Below are 22,373 nucleotides of genomic sequence, written 5' to 3' on the forward strand. Positions count from 1 at the left end.
TGATATCTACCCCACATGCTTATTATTCCTACCAGGACATGATCTCTATCTCGCATGCTAATTTCAAACAAATCCTAACCGCATATTTGTCTAGTTCGCATGCTTTGAACAAAAGGTAAAGCATGAAATAATTCTAGCATCCTAGGGTTTGAAATGAGGTTTTGGGGTAGGCTCTAATTCTTCAAAGTCTCCCGGTTTAGGTTCTAAAAAATGGTACCCGAGTTCTCCTTGCTGGTGCCCCCTTGGGCTTACCAGACCCTTAGTCCTAAACCCATCACAGGCTTGTGTGGACTAAGTTAAACTCGAGAGGACACATTCCCTTATGTCTATGCGGAGAATAAATTCACACGAAGACATAAGGTATATGAATCTCGAAGGCTACTTGCTAGGCATATTGCGGTGAATAAGTTCACACGAATGCGTCCTTTTCACCCCCACTTAAAACAGGTTCGGAGCTCGGGTTTAGAGCCTTAGATGAAAAAAGACTTTAAGGGCTGAAATCATTGAGAAAACAGTTAGTACAACTATTTACTCAAAAAACTATAATCAAAAGTAAGCAATAAGGATCGAAATGTTACCTTAAAATTTAAACTTACCCTTTTCGTTGAAAAGACAACTGAAAATTACCTTAGCCTGACTCACTTGAAAGTCCCTAGCGGAGTCGCCAAGCTGTCGCAACCGTCTTTCGGTTGGGCTCCGAAATTGGGCTTCGACTTTAAAAATGTGGATTAGAGTCGCTATCGATCATTTATTTAAGAATAAATAGGTTGATCGGATACCTTATTTCTTACCTGATCTGCGTCTTTCCAAAGATGTGTCGGGTTCGGGAGTCGGTTACAGTCAAGGAAGGATTAACACCCTTGAACTACCCTTTCGGTACTACGTAATTTCCAGTTGTCTTTGATTAAGAAAATTATAAGTTTAAATTAAAAAATAAAATAATGATCCAAAATTACTTACCTTTGACAGATTTACAAATATACCCTTTAAAAGTCAAAATATGGGTTAGAAGAGATGAATAAATGATAAATAAAGTAAAACAAATAAAATAAGGAGATTAAGAAAGAAATAAAGTAAATATAAAATGAATAGAATATATAAAATAAAAAATACAATAACACTAATATATACATAGCAAACAACTAAATAAAAATAAAATGATAATGCAAATAAATAAATAAAACAAGTAAAAGAATATAAAAACATAAAATATAGGATAAAGATAAAAAGAAAATAGATAAATAAATGAGTAAAATATATAAAAAAGTAAAAGCATATATATATAAGTAAAATAATAATAATAAAAAAAAGAAAATCAAAAGTAATATACATATTTATGTAAAATAGGAAATATAAATATATATATATATATATATATATATAATAACACTAAAAAAAACATATATACATATATAATAAAATTAATAGAAAGTAACATGCATATATAACAAGAATAATAAAGTAGGAAAAAATGATTTAGGGGGGTGAATTAAATATTTAAAAAAAATGAACACGCCTCGGGGGTAGATCTAGGTTCGAAACTTCGAAACCCCACCCCTTTTTGGTTATATGCGTAACCCACATTTTGGGTTATTCGAACCAAATCTCAAGAAAAATAACGTGCACATGCGAGAAATGAACGAACCAATGTAAAAAAGATGCTACCTTTTATTTCCTTTTCGAATCGTTTACAATAGCTTTGCCCTTGTATTTTCCGTGCTTTCCTTTGTGTTTTGTGTGTAAATCGTGTGTTACAATAGTGAGTTACAATGACTATTTATAATGCTTGTGAATCATATCTTTAAGAGTTTAAATCATAGTAGAACTCTATCCTATTTTTAGGAGTTTGAATCCTAAAATTCTATCCTATTTTTAGGAGTTTGAATCCTAGTAGGACGAAAATGTGTGTTAACAAACTGAAATATATTAAAAAAATACAACAAATTTAACAAAATAAAGTAAGTATTAATTGAGAAATAATAAAAAATTACAATTAAACAAAATAAAGTAAATACAAATATAATAAAAAAAATCTATTGATGCCTGCGTCGCGAATGTGTTCTGCAGGGCGGTGGCTGTCGGTCTCGAGGAGGATTTCTTCGTATCACTGGTTCTGACTCCTCGCTGTCATCGTCGTCGTCGTCATCGTCATCGTCATCGTCGTCGTCCTGAGCAGGTACATTAGGTTGATGAGGAGCTGATGACGATGAAGTACCTCCATAGAATAAGGACCCTGGAGGTGTATGACTGACTATCCCACCGGCCTGCGAAAACTGGGAAAAATGGGACATCGCTGAGTGTAAAAACTGTAAAAGAGGTGTCTGTGTTGCGACCATGGGTGATGAGGCTGAACCCGCCAAATATCCAATATATGAACCCCAAGTCGAATCTGCAAACATAGACCTATAATAGCCTCCAGGAGGGATCATCTGTGACGGTGGCGATGGCGGGGTCATAAAACCAGGTGAAGGCGATGTCATCTGGTAATAGAAAGGCGATGACGACATCATATATGGCTGCGACATCATATATGGTTGTGGTGGCTACTGGGAAGGTCCTGCTGGTGCAGCTGAGGATAAACCGGAAGCACCTGCTCTCTGTCCACGAGTCGGGGGACGATGGTGCTGTGTCGGTGAACGTCTCTGTCGACGTCGTGGAAAGATCTGCCCTCGTATATCCTCGGGAAGTAGAAACAATTTCCCGTTACTGTTGAACCACTCATAATAATCCTCAGCATACATCAAGAAGTCAGTAAAAATGGGCTCTCTACGTGGAAGGCTCCGATGTCGATCCTCCCACAACACGACCCACTCATGATGCCTCACCAGCTAATCTGTATCTGTCTTCCCGCGTCTATCTAAGCAATTGAACTCGTCCATATTGCGAGGTGCTTCCAGAATTGGTTGAAAACAACCAAAGTACCGGAGCACGCGATCAGTGGAGTGTCACTCGACGGTCGCATAACAGATCAAAGGGACCATCACCATCCAAACATCTGATGGACCCCTCAACTCAGGTGGGATCACCGCCCTCATATCATCAGTAGAATACGACACCCATTCAAACTAAAACAAATAATATATAATTTTTATCAAAATAATAATCTAATAATATAACTATAATCTAAAATCGATTTTTAAACATTAAAATTCATACATGTGTGCCAGCCTTCCGATCGATTAGCACCCTAATTTTTTTCTAAATCATCAGGTACCACTCGACGGTCGCATAACAGATCAGATGGACCATCACCATCAAAACATCTGATGGACCCCTCAACTCATGTGAAATCACCGCCCTCACATCATCAGTAGAATATGACACCCATTCAAACTAAAACAAATAATATATAATTTTTATCAAAATAATAATCTAATTATATAACTATAATCTAAAATCGATTTTTAAACATTAAAATTCATAACTGTGTGCCAACCTTCTGATCGATTAGCACCCTAATTTTTTCTAAATCATCAGGTAGCTCCTGATGATTTTTCCTATCAGTAGACCACCTATTCAAGGAAAAAAATTGTTATACGTTGTATAAAATTATTAATATACAAAATCAGTTTTATAATTACCTCAGAAGTAGTGGAAATACGAATGAGTTCTTCACAACGGGATATAAAAAGGGCAATCGATACCATGCCCAAGACTGCAGCAGCAGGAGACATTCGCCGATAGCATTACGCCTGTAGTCAGTGGCTCCACACATCTCCCTGTACAACAAAGCCAAAACTGCCGAGCCCCAACTGAATGATCCGACAAGACAAAAGTCGCTAAGATGTCGCAACCACATGCAGTGAACTAGGTTGCGCGATTTGTCCGGTATCAGCAACCCTCCTATCAGCTGCAGTATGCATGCCTGTGTATACATCTTAACCTCATCCTCAGAGGCGTCTGCGCTCAACTCCCGAAAATTGGCATCCAACCAATCTAACAGTATCCTACCTCCGATAAAATTTTTTGGGACACGTCCTAGACTATCCCGACACAAAGTAGTCCAAGAACCGGAAGTTATCCTCGATATCACATCTCCATCCACCGGAAGCCCTAGGTGCATAGAAACATCCTCAAGCGTGATCGTGCACTCTCCGCACGGAAGATTGAATGTGTGGGTCTCCGGCCTCCACCGCTCTACTAAGGCAGAAATCAGGTCTGGCTCTATCTTACAATGACCATGATATCTACCTATGTAACCGAATCCAGACTCTACTAAATACGGCAAGACACGGCTGTGTATCACTAACTTAAGATTCCTAATAAAAGGATCTAATACACGGTCATTCTCCTAAAAATAAATAATTATAAAAATTAATTCTTAATCTAATAATCATGCATTAAATAAATCAACTAATTATTACTAATAATTTAAATTAAATTAAAACGTTAAAATGTTACCGTATAAGCAAAGTGTCGAGATATTTAATTCTTAATCTAATAATCATGTATTAAATAAATCAACTAATTATTACTAATAATTTAAATTAAATTAAAACGTTAAAATTTTATCGTATCAGCAAAGTGTAGAGATATATGATTTCCATCCGAGCGAAGTAGACTGCCTTCCATTATATATCTGCAAAAGAATTATATTAGTAAAATATTAAATAAAATAAAATACTTAAATAAATTAAATACATAATAGTAAAAATATTATAAAATATACCTTAAAAAAAGAGAGAATTTGAGAGAATTTGGTGTGATAAAAGTGATTGAGGATGAGGGTATTTATAGGGAGGATTGGGATGTGGAGGGGCGGGTATTTAGGGGTATAACGCGCCCCCTGCACCGCGCTATACCCCACGTGTCAGATACCCAGGTATAGCGCGGATCAGGGGGCACGCTATACCCACGTGGCGCCAAATCACCGTATATCGCAGGGCAGGGCGCGCGCTATACCCACATGACGCCAAATCAGCGTATAGCGCGGTTCAGGGGGCGCGCTTTACTGCTACGGGTGTTAGATCGGGAAATATAATCTGACCGGTGTTAGATCGATAAATATACCGATCACCGGTGATTTATTGGGAAAAAACGTCCAGTAAAACCTTAATATATATATATATATATATATATATATATATATTACTTGTTTCTGATTTATTAATCAATTAATTCGGATAAGATATTATAGAAGTAAGAACGATTTTTATAACTTAGTTTGTTCCATTCGCAAATGTCAGATTCAAACCACTGACTTTATTTAGAAAATCTAGTGTCTTATCCCACTAGATCAACTTATTGTTGGTTTAATTTATATATTTTTAACAACTATTACTTATTTTTTATTATATTTAATATTAATTATTTTTAATACAGTGTTTATTTAATATGTAATCACAAAAAATATTCTCCCAATGGTCAGATATCAAATGATTATCTATCTATATCAATAATTTATAATCTATATCTATCTATATACGATTTTGAGTAACTGTATAATATTAAAAAATTATAAAATATTTTTATTTAATTAAAAAATGTTTTAAATATATGAATATAAAATATTTAAAAGTTGAACTTTAAAAATATAAAACAATATATTTACAATATTTTGAAAAAAATTAAACGTTATAGATTATCTGAATAATTATAAAAGTATGATATTAAATATAATTTTACCATCATAAAATAAATCTTATTTTATAAAAAAATTATTATTGTAATAATAACTAAAATAGTTTAAAATAAAATTAAAATCAATAATAACATATTTTTATAACGTGGAATAAAATCCATGTAATGATACGATTTAATATTTTATTCAAAAGATATTGATAATATTATAAAATATTTTAAATCACTATATAAATTAAATTAACAAACATAATATTATGTTACCTCGTCATGGAAGGAGATTATTTATTAACACTTACGTATATAATTTTGTTATGATTTCATTAATATATATATTTTTAAATCATTAATATCATTAGGAACATTTTATATATTTAACCTCTCAAAATTAAAAATTCAGTGATTTGTTTGGTTTATCTCATAAGGATTGCCCGAAACTTAAGTTATGAATTCATTAAGAATATTTAGTAGTTCATCCTATAAATTCGGTGAATTCATCTCAAAGAACTACTCAAATCCTAAGCTATAAACTTGTTAAAATAGAAAAACTCATCATTTCACAACAATTAATTCATCAAGTCATTCTTATTAAGACCACTCAAAAAATGGGTCATGATTTCATTAAAATCAAAAGTTCAACCTTATACATACACATTATTCTTTATAGGCTTAATATCTAAATAAAAATTGGATGTCCCTTGTTCCCATATGTAATGGGGTAAGGGGGAGGTAAGATAGTAGGTTGCCCCCAACACTAGGTTGAGAGCAGCTTCCGTAGGAGACCTCCAAATTATGAAATGCTCTCCATGAGACTCGATCCCACGACCTCAAGGTTAAGAACCTTGTGCTCTACCAACTGAGTTGGATATCTAAATAAGTGCTAAACTATACCCTTTTTGCCTGAATAGGTGCTTATAGTTTTTTTTGGATAATCCAAGTGTCTAACGTTACAAACGTGATCACTTTAGGTGCCCAGGATGTAACAACTGTTAGTTTTTTCCGTTAAGTGACACATATCACACTTTGGTAATTTTGAAATTTATTTTTTAAAAAGTACTAAAAATATTATTATATTTATAAAAAACCATAATTTCTTTTAAATTACAAAAGCCTCAAAATCCCTAAAATCCCCAAATTCTAACACTAATCTATCGTCGCCGCTCTTTCCGGCCACGACCACCCCGCCAACGTAGTCTTTGCCATCATCCTAGTTATACGCTCCATAGTTGTCACCGATTGGCTGTCGGAATCGTGTGCGACTGTGATTTTCATCATAGGATTCGCGGGGTATAAAACGTTGATTCATCATTGATCTGTCACGATTTCATAGGGTTTTTAGTCGGTGGAAGAAGGTGAGGTCGGGTGCAGCTCCGTCGACGGCAAAGGGCGGCGGTTGGCGTGGGTTTAGGGGTTGAAATGAAAGTTTTCAAAGTTTTGGGGTTATTTCAAAATTTATGTGTTTTCTTTTTAAAAAATATATAAATTTTTTTTTTAATTTTATATAAAAATTTTAAAATTATCAAATTGTGACACGTGTCATTTAACGGAGGAAATTAACCCTGGTGATGGCTCGGGCACCTAAAGTAGTAACGTTTTTAACGTTAGGCACTAGATGGTCCAAAAAATACTATAGACATCTATTAGAGAAAAAGGGTATAATTTGGGCACTTATTTGAGTATTAAGCCTTCTTTATACGGATATGAAAAGAAGTACAATACGAGACCTTTAATGGTTTTATTTCTCAACCAAATAAGCTTAAGACTAATCCTTTCAACAAATCGTGAATCTCATTCCTCTATAACTCTTACGCTAAGAGAACAAAAAATTATCTTATATTATCTTATACTTCAATGTAGGTATTATCTCTTTATTTTATATACTTGTGTATTCTCTTATCATTATAAGCTTGATTTTAAACCATACATATCGTAGTTTATTAAAACATAAATGATGAAGAATTTTTCTCTAAGGACTCCCACCAAGATAACTTTTCAAGTTATTCAATCTCTTACCTAACTAAGTTAAGATTTATTAACTTAAAATTCACAGTAGAACTAATAAAATAAATTTGTTTCACGAACTTTTACAAAATTATTTCACCCAAAGCAAATGCATACCCATTAAAAAATTATCATTTACTAATTATGTAGTTTATATCACAATATTCTATTGCATGGTATGTTTCGATCAACTACAAACTCCAATTCATTATCTAATTCAAATGCTTAAGCAAACATTTAATATTTTTCTAATATTCAATACTTAGATTGTGGATTTACAATAATTTGTTAACGTAATTAGCATTGGGTCAAATATAGAGACTCAAAACTTTTAGCACTCTTACAATATTGTTTCCTTTTATCCTTTAACAGATACTATTTTTTTTCAAGAATCACTTTAATACTAAAAAATTTTGTGTAAAAGATTTTATTCAAATAATATATATATATTTTTTATCAATTTTAGTAACTTTTATTTCTTGGGATTCCAAGTATCTCATCCAAATTTTGAACATTCCAAATTAATAAGATTAAAATATTCATGGTTTCGTGCAATTTTATAAAATATCATTCTCAAACATATAAATTATAAACTTATATGTTTCAAATATACAATAAAAAATTAGCGATTCATTTATTGTTATGTTCAAATATTTCATTTTTTAAACATTTTAGGGTATAAATTATTTTTAATTACTCTGAATTATCTGACGTTTTTAAAGTAAAAAATTATTCTACATAAGTTATCTAGATCAATTCCGTATGATGGAATGTTGATGCTCCGGAACAAAGGTCGGCATTGCTAAACTGCAATATGAAATGGAAAGGAGAAAGGCAATAGACAATGGAAAACAAACAGAGAGTACTAAGTTTTTTCACTAACCGTAGAAAATGGCTTACAATGATATTCAACACATTACAATGATTGGGTATTTATAACCTAATATTAACACCCTAACAAATCTAACAATTTCTTAACTAATTGCCAACTAACATCAACTACTTAACAGTCTAACATTCCCCCAACTTCTTCGACCTTCTTGACGTAAAGATGAACACTTGAATCGAAAGTGCCGATGCCTCTTTCCCTTCGACTTGAATCGAAAGTGCCGATGCTTCCTTCCGTTCGACTTGAATCGAAAGTGCCGATGCTTCCTTCCGTTCGACTTGAATCAAAAGTGCAGATGCTTCCTTTCGTTCTTCTTATTCACCTTCATTTCTTTCTTCTTAATCCTCTTATACAAGGTTCCTTGACCATTTTTTTCATGGACACTTGGTTGTGAAGCTTTCAAGTCCCATGACACTTTGAGATAGAAGCAACAAATCATGACGATGCACAATTCAAAATAACCAGCAATGCAATAGCGTGCAACACATCCACAAGAAACTAGTACAACAAAATTTGTTTCCAAAGCCAGCAAGAAATTGAACTCCCGGCAAACTCTAACTGTAAACAAACTATTCAAAAAACTCTAACAATTTACCATACCATTAGCTTTCAGGAGCGACCCTGCTACATGTGGTTCACTGTGATCAATCCTATTGATCGCAATTAGAAGCAGACGCTATGTGCGCTTGAGAGGAACTCACCACGCGAAGACGATCCACGCAAATTGGTAGAGCAACAAGCACACCCAGAGGAACCATAAGAACTACATGATTTTTGGTGATAATGACCATGTTTTGGTGTTGAACCCGCGATAGAGAACCGTGAAACAAAATTATAGATCTCACCGGAGAACCAAAAAAGATGATTTCCATATCAAATATTTGTGACGTCAAAGAAGAGATTGAACGAGAACACATCATTGTTGCACAACCCATTGGCACACCTAAAAGCTCATTCAGACATTTTGTCAAACAACTTACGAGCATCAAATGCTCAATCAAAATATTGCTAGCTATGACGAATGGAGACCAGACCAAGCAATAATGTAGAAGAACCTTATAACAATACATCAGAGGAAGTACTAGGCATAGATGACTTAACATAACAGCGATGACAGAACATCCGAACAACCGCAACAATGATTTAGAGTAGTGAGATTCAAACTAACAAACCATTGACATTGATAGAGAAGGAGGAAATCAATAATTGAGAAGAAGAATGGCAAAGATCCATATTCATATCAACAAGAGAGTAGTACTGACACAACACTAACGACGACAGAAGCAGTCATGATAGAGCCAACGAACTCCATGCAGCGGAAGAAAAACGAAGTCAGGACCGTTTGACGAATGATACCATGATGGAATGTTGATGCTCCGGCAAACTGCAATATGAAATGGAAATGAGAAAGGAAATAGACAATGGAAAACAAACAGAGAGTACTAAGTTTTTTCACTAACAGTAGAAAATGGCTTACAATGATATTCAACACATTACAATGATTGAGTATTTATAACCTAATATTAACACCCTAACAAATCTAACAATTTCTTAACTAATTGCCAACTAACATCAACTACTTAACAGTCTAACACCGTATAACACATGAAAACGATTTATTTTCTCTCAATTTTACTCAAATAAACAATAATAATAGGCTTTAAACATCTTACTTTAATTGCACGAACCAACTTACGTCAATGATTAAAAGAATTGTTATTATTCTTAGAGGTCACGGGTTCGAGTACCAGCGACTGCAAGGGTAATTGAGTGTTCATTGTCAAATGATTGAGAGTATTTAGAATAGATACTACTTTGTAACACCTTAGCTTAAATTTAATAAAAAAAACTTACTTTAATCATATTTGATATACACATCTTTGTATTCTCAAAGATTCAACATACTAATTAGTGAGATTGGTATTGAATAATTTCAAATAATTATGAAATTCTCTTTTCTTCGCTATATTTTAATAATGGATCCCTAATAAAATCCTTAATGAATTTCTCCCATTTATTATAATGGATTTGTAATAATTTATGAATAATTATTTTTAGTCCTAAATTCATTAAGCATACAAAAAATAGGATCAACAACCAAATTAGATAAAAAAAATCTATGTGATATCACATTATGAATTAAAAAAGGTAACAATTCTAAATAATATAACCTCATAGGCTGAAACATAACAACCAAGTATACTTCATTGTACGCATGCCTAGTTTTTCAATCCTCTCGTCGTCATCTTTAATTAGATTGTCTCATATTGAATTAACAATTCTTTCAAAACAATTTTATTTTAGAATATAATATTGTTTCATGAGATTAGGCTTTAAGAAATAATTTATCAACAAAATAATTTATTAATGGTAGAATTTTTTTTATCTTTTTTTTTTATTTTGTTTCTTTATTTTCAGTAGATTACAAGATCAATCCGGAATTTGGATATGCAACACCTCATATCCGGTCTTTAGATTCCATTAGAGTGATTGTGATTTTACTCATAATCTAATTTTATAACACCCTCAACCCATTCTGGACGGAAACAGAGTCGGAGATATCATAGTGACCGATTGAAACTTGGCCGAAGTTGAATCGACACTAAATCAGACTTTCAAATATTTAAAACAACTATTAAACTCGTTTTTAGGGACTAAAATGTCATATATTAAACATAAGGTTCCATTATACAAATTCACATCCAATATGGGTTGAAATATAAATTTTATCAAATTAGGTCTATCAATCTTAAAACCGGATCGTTTAATTTCAAAACCAAAATACCAACTAGAATTTGGGTATCAAACTCGAACCCCTCGATCTCAAAACACGATACCCAAAAGTTGTAAAATGGTCTTTCTTAAGTCTACGAACCGCTTATTCATTTCTTAATCATCAAGTAACTAAAATATACATTCAATAACATCAAATAATCACAAAACATGCCTCAATTCTTTAACAAAAAAAGCTACAAACAAGAGTGTATAACTCTAATTTATCAAATTGGCAACAAAATATCACTCGAACTTTTCCTTTTTGTTCAATTTTAAAGACCTCAAATTATAGACATCATACCCTTCATTTTAAGCTCCTAAACTACCACTCATCATGCATTCTAACAAATATTAACCAATTTGCATATATATATATATAATTACACAAGGAATTGTTTTTGGTACAACTGAAACCTATATTAGAACATAGGAGACCGTAATGGGACGCCCTTTCTAGTTTGCCTTAACCTTGGTTTCTTTAACATTGGCAATCCAACATATATTTCTTCATTTTCATGTTTGAGACACCGCGAGAGTTTACCACTCCTAGTTTCTTCTCTTTGTCCATCGCTGTATATATCTAAAACCTATCAAATAAAAATGCATAATAAATCCCATAATTCATTGCAAAAAAAATAAAAATAAAAAATTTGTGAGAAATAAAGAACCTTGCATGCAATACTGCAATAAAGTGAAGTATTATCTTGCAAACTTTTGTCACAAATGGAACATCTATAATCCCTTGGATTACACTGTTGGTGCTGCTGATGAGATCGAGTCCTTTGCTTCAAGAATAGCACTTTGGCTTTATTTGTATGATAAGTCTGCATCCATTAACAATTATTTTTTAAATATTATCAGTTTAATCTAAACCATATATATTATGCTTTTTATACGAAAAAAATTAAGCTATGCTATTAATAATAAATTGATATTATTAAAAAAATTTGAAAAAATTAATCTGAAATATTAATATTATATTTACTATATAAATTGATATTTCTTTTAAGTTTAATTTATTTTCCATCTTATCGAATCTGTCTTAAAAATTAATCAAGAATAAAAGTTTAGTACAATTTTTTAAAAAGAACTTGACAATAACCGTAAATTCGAGTCTATCTGTCCATATATATATATATATATATATATATATATATATTTTATTTTATTTTATAACATGGTGAAAAATTTAATTGGGTTTTAAATTTTATTTCATAAGAACATCTAGAACAAAATTATAATGAAACTTCGAGGGAGAAATATAAATAGAAATAAAATAAGAGTTACAATCTAATTAGTTTACCATCAATTTAAAATTGAAGTTTTGATTGAGTTTAATTTATTTAATTTTTATATTAATAAAAAATTAAGAAGTTTTTAAACTGAGAAATAATAGGTCACAACTTAATATTTCTAGTTTCAAAATTAAAAGCATAAAAAATTTGATAAAAAAATTGAATGATATAATTTGATTTAACTAATTTCAAAACAAAGAATGTTTAAAATATAATATGAAACAAAAAAAATTAAGGGCATAAGCCTCCCTCCATACATATATGATATAACTCCATCCCGTGAATAAAGTATGTAATTTTGTGTTATTAAGTATTTGGAAGGTAGGTGCATCATTAATTACACTGCTTTATTTTTTTATGATATAAATATGTCTACAGGAATAGACTCAAAGAGAACGGGAGCGGTATTTGCCCCTTAAAATTTTATAGGTTTGTCTCCCCTTAAAAATTTTATAAATTCGTTTCCTTTACATAAAATCATGTGTCCGCCATGTGCTATGTATATCTAGCATGTTTTACTATATCTTTTTTATTACTTAATAAATTTTCATTAATCAAAGTTGTATTGTAGTAGCACGAGAAAGCAATTAAAATTAAATTATGTAAAAGCCAAATGGAAGTGTAAAATACTAAAATGAAATAGTATTACTCCCATGAAAAATACATAAAAAATAATTGATAAAATTATTAGGTGGAAAAAAGAGAAAAGTATACATATTATGTCTAACCTGGATGCCTGAACAATTGAAGAGCTTGCACAAATCTTGTCTGTTGATCACGTCACTATAGATGTATCTCCGAATCTTAATTTCAATATTTCATAATAATTCATATCAGTCGAAGGTAATCGATTATTAATTAAACTTAGAAAATTATGGATTTAAATAGCATCGGTAATTAGAATAATGATTGTTATATAACGATAAAGGTGTTGTCTAAAATCGTTATTGTTGTTATATAATGATAAAGGTGTTGTCTAAAATCGTTATTGCACAACTATGATACTCTATTGCTGCAATCGCGATGGATGTGATAGAATCGAAAACGCGACCGCAACCATAACTTAAATCCATATTTACATATAAGATTTAAAGGAGGAAGAGAAGACCTTGATGTGGTTATGAAAAGAATGAGAAGAAAGGCAATGAGAGCAAAAAGATTGAAGACAATCGATGCAGAACTTGTCCAACTCGTTCCTCTTTTGGTTGGGATGGCTAACACAATTCTTGAAGAAGATGGTGTTATACATAACAATCAGCCATGGCGGCACCACTGCAAAATGACTCCTCTGCAACACCCAAACAAGAAAAAACCATGAAAATGACGAAGATGAAGATGAAAAAGAAGAAGTTATAGTTGATGTGTACTTGTTGGGTTTTTGGGAAGGCTAAGGTGTTTCTCATGGTGTTTAGTATATGTGGATCAGATACTGACGTTTTTGGTTGTCGTCTCTGTCGTGGGCATATCACCTTATAAGCAGCTGTTCTGCTTTGCTTTGCTTTGGCTGAATCCCCTTGGACATTGAAGCGTCTTACTTGCATTTAAGTACGGACTCAGAAAATTTTATATTAAAGGGTAAATTTCTAAAGTTTTAAAAGAAGACGGAATTATTAAATTCAATGTGATGAAAATTTATTGTCCCATCCACTTCCCTTTGATTTATTTCTACATATAAGGTTTATTTATTTAACTAAAAACAGATCTTAGACTATACTCTATGAAAATTGAATTATACTTTTAATAATTATTTTACGAGATTTAAATATATAATTTGCTTTACTGTTTTATAATATTTCAAAAAAAATTATTCATTACAAATGTTATATAATATTAGATACATAAAATAATATTATTTTGAAAATTTGAAGAGTTCAAATATATGCAAAAAAAACACATCCCTAATTACCTACTTCATTAGATTTTCGCACTAAATTCATGCCCATATCAGCAGGGACGGAGATGAGCAGCAGCCTCCCCCCTCATTTTTTTAAAGATTTCCTAAAACTATATACTGTATTTATTTGGAAAAGCATTATAAAATATTCAGAAATCAATAAGTTTTGTTCAATTTTTTTTAAAAAAAAAACTCAAATTTATTAAGCCACGTATTAAATAAGAAACTTTATAAACTCAATCGGATTGGATTATGAATAAAACATTTGAAATATTTAAATTTTTTAGAATTTTAATATATATAGAGCTCAATTGGCTTGAAATAGATTTTGAATGCAAGTCATAAATTTGAACTTGAAATATTTAAAAATAAATAATTTTTAATTTAAAAACAAAAAAAATCATAAGATAATATATGTTCAAAACTTGTTTAACCTATTGACAACACATACATTACACAAATATAATTGTTAAAACTCGAAACCTCTAAAAATAATAATATTATGAGTTCTTTAATAATATGGCTTTTAAAATGAGTGTAGAGATGTATGGACATTTACGTGTTCATTAATGTGTTTGGTCATATACATATATAGGGAAATGAAAGCTGGGTTTATTGAATTAACCATTAAAAAACTTGTAAAGATTCTACAAAATTCGTACACTTAATTTCATGACATTAATAGCAACAAGCTGTTGACATTTACTCTTCGCACCAAAAACGATAAGCATTCGTTTAATTCATTGATGCTTCATTTATATTTCTCATCTCATTTCCTTTCCATTTGCCGATGAGTCCATTAATTCCAATTGCTTCAATTTTACACCTCACTTCACCTATCAATATAAGCCTAATTATATCTCCTAACCAAATCTCTTCTCAGAGAAAATTTTCACTAACTAAACACCAAGACCACATAATCTATTCTTTCAAAACTTTAATTTAACATTTTAAAAATTTACACGTACCTGTAAATACAATTATTTGAATTCGAATCCTTTAAAAAATCAACATTCTTTTTAATTACTTAAGTCACTTAATAAGTTCGGTTATAATCATAATTAAAGCATAAAATATTAACAGGGGTTAATCTTTTTGTCCTTATAGTTTAAAAATTAGGGTTGAATTAGCATATATCGTTAAATTAGGTTTCGGCTTTAATTATTTTCCATTACTAATGTATCTATATGATTTTAAATATAATTTTCTTCATGAGAAATAACGACTAACAGTGTTGGAATAGTGAAAGTTACAACGAGAAATTAAATAAAAAAAGTGTATACGGGGTAATGCATGTCATGCACGCAAAATCCCTATTTAATTATGGATTGTTATTCGATTCTGACCATGAAATTCGAGTTTAATTTATCGTCGTATATTTAATTTAAATAGATAAAAAATATCTGATAATAATTAAAATTAATTATTAAAATGAAAAATATTATTAATATATTAAATAGTTTTTATTACTTTTTTACAAAACATTTGATCTTATATTTAAATTAAAAGAATATATAATTGGTTTAATTAGATGACATTGTAACACTCTAAACCTAAGCCTCTAAACCTGAGCCTAAAGTGTCACATTTGACTGCCGAGACAACCCCTAATTTTTTAAACATGTTTTATTTCCATTTAAAACATAATATACAATATTAAAATAGACATACAAGATAGTTATAAAAAACCATTTTATAAATCGAAGCTCCGTGACACATAATTTAAATCAAATAATATAACTCAGGGTTGATAATCCAAAAACATAAGTAAGGGTATGTGAATACATATGCCCACTAAAGTTACAATACAATACTCTGTAAGGGATGTTGGAAGTCCTACTGCGATAGTGCTCCTCGAACGACTCAAGCTAATAACCTACAAATGGAAACATTCGAACGATGAGCTTACAAAGTCCAGCAGTATAATTGTTAATCTAAAGCAACATTAAGAGTCTCATAAATGCAAGCATGCTAAAGACATGGTACTAAGGTAGGTACATGCATGATCATAATCTAGTGCTCCCTACTTAAGGTTCAAATGTTCTTTCGGTGAAGCATGAGTCTCATATTTCCCTTAATCCTATGCTAAGGGTATCGCTATGAGTACATCTCTATTGGGCTTCTAACCCCAATGGCTATAACTGTTGTGCCTAAGCGATTATACATCATCTGAATATTGAAATTGGCAAATATTAATATGCATTTTAATTATGATTCTGTTAGAAAAAAATTCAAAAAATGTATTATTTCCTATGGGCAACCCTAAAAACACACTTTATGTCAGTTAAGACGTGTTTTTATGGATTCTCCATACAAAAGAATATTACCATGTTTATTTTAAATTATTTATATTTAATATAAAAATAAAAGTAAATAAAATATAAAAAAATCACTCAAGTATAAAAAAATATTATTTCGCATGAATAATTCTCGAAACACACTCATTGTCAGTCAAGGTGTGTTTACATAAATTTCCCATACAAAATAATATTGCTTTAATTTATTTTTTTAAATAAATAAAAGGTATATATTTAATATATTTAGAAATTATTTTAATACAAAAATAATACTAATTTATGCGGACAATCCTCGGAAACATATTCCTTGTTAGTTAGGATGCGTTTCCATGAACCCCTCACAAAGTAATATCTTAAAGATGTTTACTATCGAATCTAGCAAAAATATATTTAATACTAGGTATATATGTAATACAAGAAAAAATTATAAACAATAAAAGGCAAATAGCAACATATAATATATATAATACCTAAAACAGAACATGAGGCTATTTAATGTACTGTTGCATACATATTTGTTAAATAAATAAAAAGGGCTTTAATGCAAGAATATGAACGTGACAAGCCAGAATATAAATAGCAATAACTACATGGGCACTGGCAAAAATATGGCAAAAGGTAAGGAGCAAAATGTAAATAACATGAAGTAGAAGTACTAGAATCTTAATAAAACCATAGTTATCATACTAACCAAGATGAAAGGTATTAAAATAGTAACATAAACCTAAAATAATAGCATAAAAGCTAAAAAAAAATCAATGTGTCAAATATCAAAAAGAAATAATAAAAAAAACGTGAATAGAACCAAATAAACATATAGGACTTAAATAAGATGAAAGAAAAATAAACAACTCAAAATGAAAAGAAACCAAACTTCATTCCACAGCCAAAATGAAAATGTTACAAAATTGGAACTCTTCCCAAGAAAATATCCCATTGACTAAAAAAGCAATTCCCAGCTTATGTTATCACAAAATGGCGGCAGACTTTTAATAGGCCTTATTTAGGGTTTTTTTAATTAAAAAACATTTATACTTAGGAAAACCCTAAAGCATAATATGCTCACCATCTCCCCTCCGCCGCTCATTTTCTTAACTTTATCTTCACTCATTTCCTTTTTTTCTTTTTTTTTTGAGAAAACCAAACAAAATCCCCGAATGGCTCAACTCTAAGCATGGACTAATGGTGGAAACAGAGTTACCTTTGACGTTGCAAAGTTTCTAGTCTCTAGTGAGCAACGATGACGTTCCTTCAACTCTTTAAAGGACGCTTCCACTCCGGTGGAACCAAAGACGATCTTAAAAGGTAAGATCTTGGTTCTTTTTCTCTGTTTTCTTTTTCAAAAAACTCTATTTTTTCGTTTTTGGTTGTTGATGATTTCGAAAAGCCCACTCTCTGTCATGATCCAGGAGGCAAGACGGGAGACTGATGAGAAGAAACGAGGAAACAAATTACAGACTGATGAGGAGAAAGGGGGAAACACGGGAAAATTAGGGATTATGTTTGGGAAATTAAATGAGGAGTTTAAGGATGGGGCTGAGATATTACCTGATGAAGAGGGCCGTGCGTGGACTGTTGAAGCAAGAGACCAAGGCTTATTGGATTAGGAGATGACGAACCCAATACCTACAGCCAACAAAAGACAACAGAAACGGTTAATATAAGTTGTTAGAGAAATGTTACAGCTGGCAATCTGTTAGTAAATAATTCCTATAAAATTCAGTTGTAATGAGAGGGAAATTATGAATGAAATGATGATGAATTCTGTTTTCTATACTCTATTCTCTCTATCTTCTTAAATCCTTTCTTATTTTGTGAGCGTTTCATCACAATTGGTATTCAGAGCAAGGCCATTTTTGATCCAAAAATACTAAATATTTTTTCTCAAGCTGGGTAAGATAAGGAAATTGCAGCAGATGACTCACAATGATCAGCCACCGATCATTCCTGCTGATCCAGCAGAGTCTTCTGAGGTGGAGCCAGTTCCAACTTGGTGGCTTACTCAACAGAGTACTTGGGAGCAGCGGATGCAACTACTGGAGGCTACAACAACTGACACGAAGAACATGTTTCAGTAACTATTGGGGTTGATACAGAAGGCTGGGACTGAATCTGGGCAATCTACTCCTGCAGAACGACCACAAGCACCAAGAACTCAGATCAAGGATGCAACTAAAGTGCCATTACAAGTTACAGTCCTTGATGATAAGGAGAAATACTCATTTCAACCAGGACAACCGGGAATCCTAGCATCCAAGCCTACCTTGCCACAGGATGTTTTTAAGATGAAAACAACAGTAAATACAGTGGAGTCAGGGGAACAACCTGTCAGTAAGGGTCATCCATTTATGGAAAAACATTCCAGCAATAACAACACTGGTATGTTTCTTCTGAAACCAAAAATAGAGCTCCAGTTCTTTGATGGTACTAATCCTAGGAGTTGGATTAGGAAATGTGAGAAATATTTTTCTATCTTTGTTGTTCCTGAATTACAGAAGTTAGAAATAGCTGCCATGTACTTTACTGGTAAGGCTGAAGTGTGGTTTGATGGGTATATTATGAAGAAAAGTCGAGTTACTTGGCATGAGTTTGTTTCTGATATGTGTCATCGATTTGCTGATAAAGGATATATTGATGTTATTGATGAATTTAATAAATTGACTCACTGTCCTCTGTGGAGGAGTATGAATCTCAGTTTGAGGAACTTCAGCCTTACCTTCTTCAGATTAATCCTGAACTAGGAGATGAGTATTTTGTTTCCAGTTTTTTGAGTGGTCTTAAGGAGGAATTGAAGCATAAGGTGAAGGTTTTGGAACCCAAGACTGTAGCTGAAGCTGCTAGGAAAGCAAAACTCTATGAGCTAGCAGCAGAAGTGGAAAGAAAAAAATTCAGAAGTATTTCCAGACCAATGCTGCCAGGGAATTTTACCAGTTCCAGGAATTCTAATCCTTCAGTAAGTTCACCTTTGAAAAACAGTTCAGGGCTCACTCCAAACAGACAGCAGCTACTGGATTATAGAAGGGCCAATAATTTATGCTATAAATGTGGTGACAAGTTTACTCCAGGACATCATTGCAAATTGAAGCAATTGAATTCTATGGAAAAACTGGAGGAGCAAGAGGAGGCTGAAGAATTACAAGCAGCTCAACCTAATATTGATAAAATACCATAAGAAGAAAAAGATACTGAGATTTCTATGAATGCAATTACTGGAAGTTTAGGAAGTAGTACCTTGAGGATTCAAGGATTCATAAAAGGGAAACCACTCAATATATTAATTGATAGTGGTAGAACCCACAGTTTTGTCAATAATAGGTGGGCTAAAGAAGGGCTGGAATTGGAGGAAACTAATCCCTTAGTTATCACAGTAGCTAATGGTGATAAACTTTATAGTACATCAAAGAGTAAACAACTGAGTTGGGAGATGCAAGATTTTCTTTTTGAACATGATTTCAAGGTTTTACCCCTTGGAGGCAGTGATATGGTGCTAGGAGTTGATTGGATGAAGAAATATAGTCCAGTATTAATGGATTTTAACAACATGACTCTTAGTTTTAAAATGGGTGACCAAGAGATTGTATTGCGGGGAATATTGCACACTACTGCAATGAGGATAATTTCAAGCAACAAAATGCAGAAATTGATGATTAAGAATCCTGAAGCAGTTGAGGAGATCTATATGCTGAATGCAGAAGTTGGTTATAATGAAATTCCTCCTACAATTCAAGCAGTAATTGCTGATTACAGAGATGTATTTGAGGAGCCTACTGGAATGCCTCCAATAAGGAAGCATGATCATTCTATTATTCTAAAATCAGGAATTGAAGCAGTTAATGTCAGACCTTACAGAATGCCTTATCATCAAAAATCAGAGGTTGAGAAACAGGTGGCTGAAATATTGGCAGCATCAATTATTCAAACTAGCAAAAGTCCTTTTGCTTCACCTTGCTTGTTAGTTAAAAAGAAGGATGGTAGTTGGAGAATGTGCATTGATTATAGACAGTTAAATGCTTTAACTGTTAAGAATAAATTTCCTATACCTGTGGTGGATGAACTAGCTGGAGCTAAATTTTTTTCTAAATTGGATTTACGATATGGATACTGGCAGATTCGGATCAGGCCTGAAGACATTCCAAAAACAGCCTTCAGGACACACCATGGTCATTTTGAATTCAAGGTAATGCCCTTTGGCTTAACTAATGCACCAGCTACTTTTCAAGCTCTTATGAATGATTTATTTGGAGCTTATCTCAGGAAATTTGTCCTAGTATTCTTTGATGATATTTTAATCTACAGCCCTGATTTACATAGTCATGCACAACAGTTGAGAATTGTGTTGGAAATTCTAAGGCAAAATAAGCTTTTTGCTAAGAGAACTAAATGTTTCTTTGGCCAATCAGAGGTGGAGTACCTTGGTCATACTATTTCTCCACAGGGAGTAGCTACAGATTCTTCAAAAATTCAAGCTATTAAGGAATGGTCCATTCCAAGGAATTTGAAATCTTTGAGGGGTTTTTTGGGCCTTACTGGCTACTACAGAAAATTTATTAGGAGTTATGGAGAAATCAGTAAACCCCTCACTACTATGTTGAAAAAAGATCAATTTTTTTGGACTAAGGAGGCTAGAGAGGCATTTATCAAACTTAAGGAGACTATGTGTAGGGCTCCTGTGCTAGCTTTACCAGATTTTACAAAGCAATTTTGTTTAGAAACTGATGCCAGTTATAAGGGTATAGGAGCAGTCTTGTCCCAAGAAGGCAGACCAATTGCTTACCTCAGTAAGGCTTTGGGACCAAAGCAAATTGATTTGTCTATCTATGAGAAGGAGTATCTAGCAATATTAATGGCTATTTCTAAATGGAAACATTATCTTGAAGGGAGTCCATTTGTTATTAAAACAGATCATGAATCTTTGAAACATTTGTTAGAACAGAAGATTAGTACTGCTATTCAGAAGAAAGGTCTAACAAAATTGCTAGGACTGGATTACTCAATTCAGTTTCGCAGGGGCAAACATAACAAAGCTGCTGATGCTTTATCTAGACAGTTTGAAGACAAATCAGAATTAAATCAGTTATCTGCTACAATTGTTATTCCTGCTTGGGTTCAAGAGGTGGAAAACAGTTATGAGCAGGATTCTTTGGCAAAGGATTTCATTCCTAAGTTGCTACTTGATAATAATTCTATATCAGATTGGTCCTATGCTAAGGGTGTTTTGAGATACAAAGGTAAAGTTTATGTTGGTGAGACAGGTGGTCTAAGACAGCAGATTCTTTCTATACTTCATGATTCACCACAAGGTGGCCATTCTGGGATACATGCTACTTATTACAGGCTGAAGTTGTATTTTTTTTGGAAATGAATGAAGGCACTGGTTAAACAGTATGTGCAGCAATGTGATGTTTGTCAGAGAATAAAAAATGAACATGTTTTACAGCCTGGATTATTACAACCTTTACCTATTCCACAGCATGCTTGGGAGTTTATTACTATGGACTTTATTGACGGGCTGTCTACTTCTAATAGATTCAATTCTATTTTGGTGATAATTGATAAATTCACCAAATATGGGCATTTTTTACCTCTGGTTCATCCTTTTACAGCTTCTGAGGTTGCTAAAATCTACTTGGACCAGGTTTACAA

The 22,373-nt window shown here is 32.2% G+C and overlaps 1 long non-coding RNA gene across 1 annotated transcript; it reads right to left on the minus strand.

Annotated features, from left to right (window-relative positions):
- Nucleotides 1–18,126: 18,126 nt before the first annotated feature.
- Nucleotides 18,127–18,724, minus strand: LOC120215389. Its single transcript, XR_005524939.1, has 3 exons — nucleotides 18,656–18,724; nucleotides 18,279–18,356; nucleotides 18,127–18,155 (listed from the first exon to the last, which is right to left on the minus strand). It is a non-coding gene; the product is annotated as an uncharacterized LOC120215389 (long non-coding RNA).
- Nucleotides 18,725–22,373: the final 3,649 nt, after the last annotated feature.

The sequence above is a fragment of the Hibiscus syriacus genome, unplaced genomic scaffold (assembly GCF_006381635.1).
Source record: "Hibiscus syriacus cultivar Baekdansim isolate YM2019G1 unplaced genomic scaffold, ASM638163v2 tig00110114_pilon, whole genome shotgun sequence".
Taxonomy (NCBI): domain Eukaryota; kingdom Viridiplantae; phylum Streptophyta; class Magnoliopsida; order Malvales; family Malvaceae; genus Hibiscus; species Hibiscus syriacus.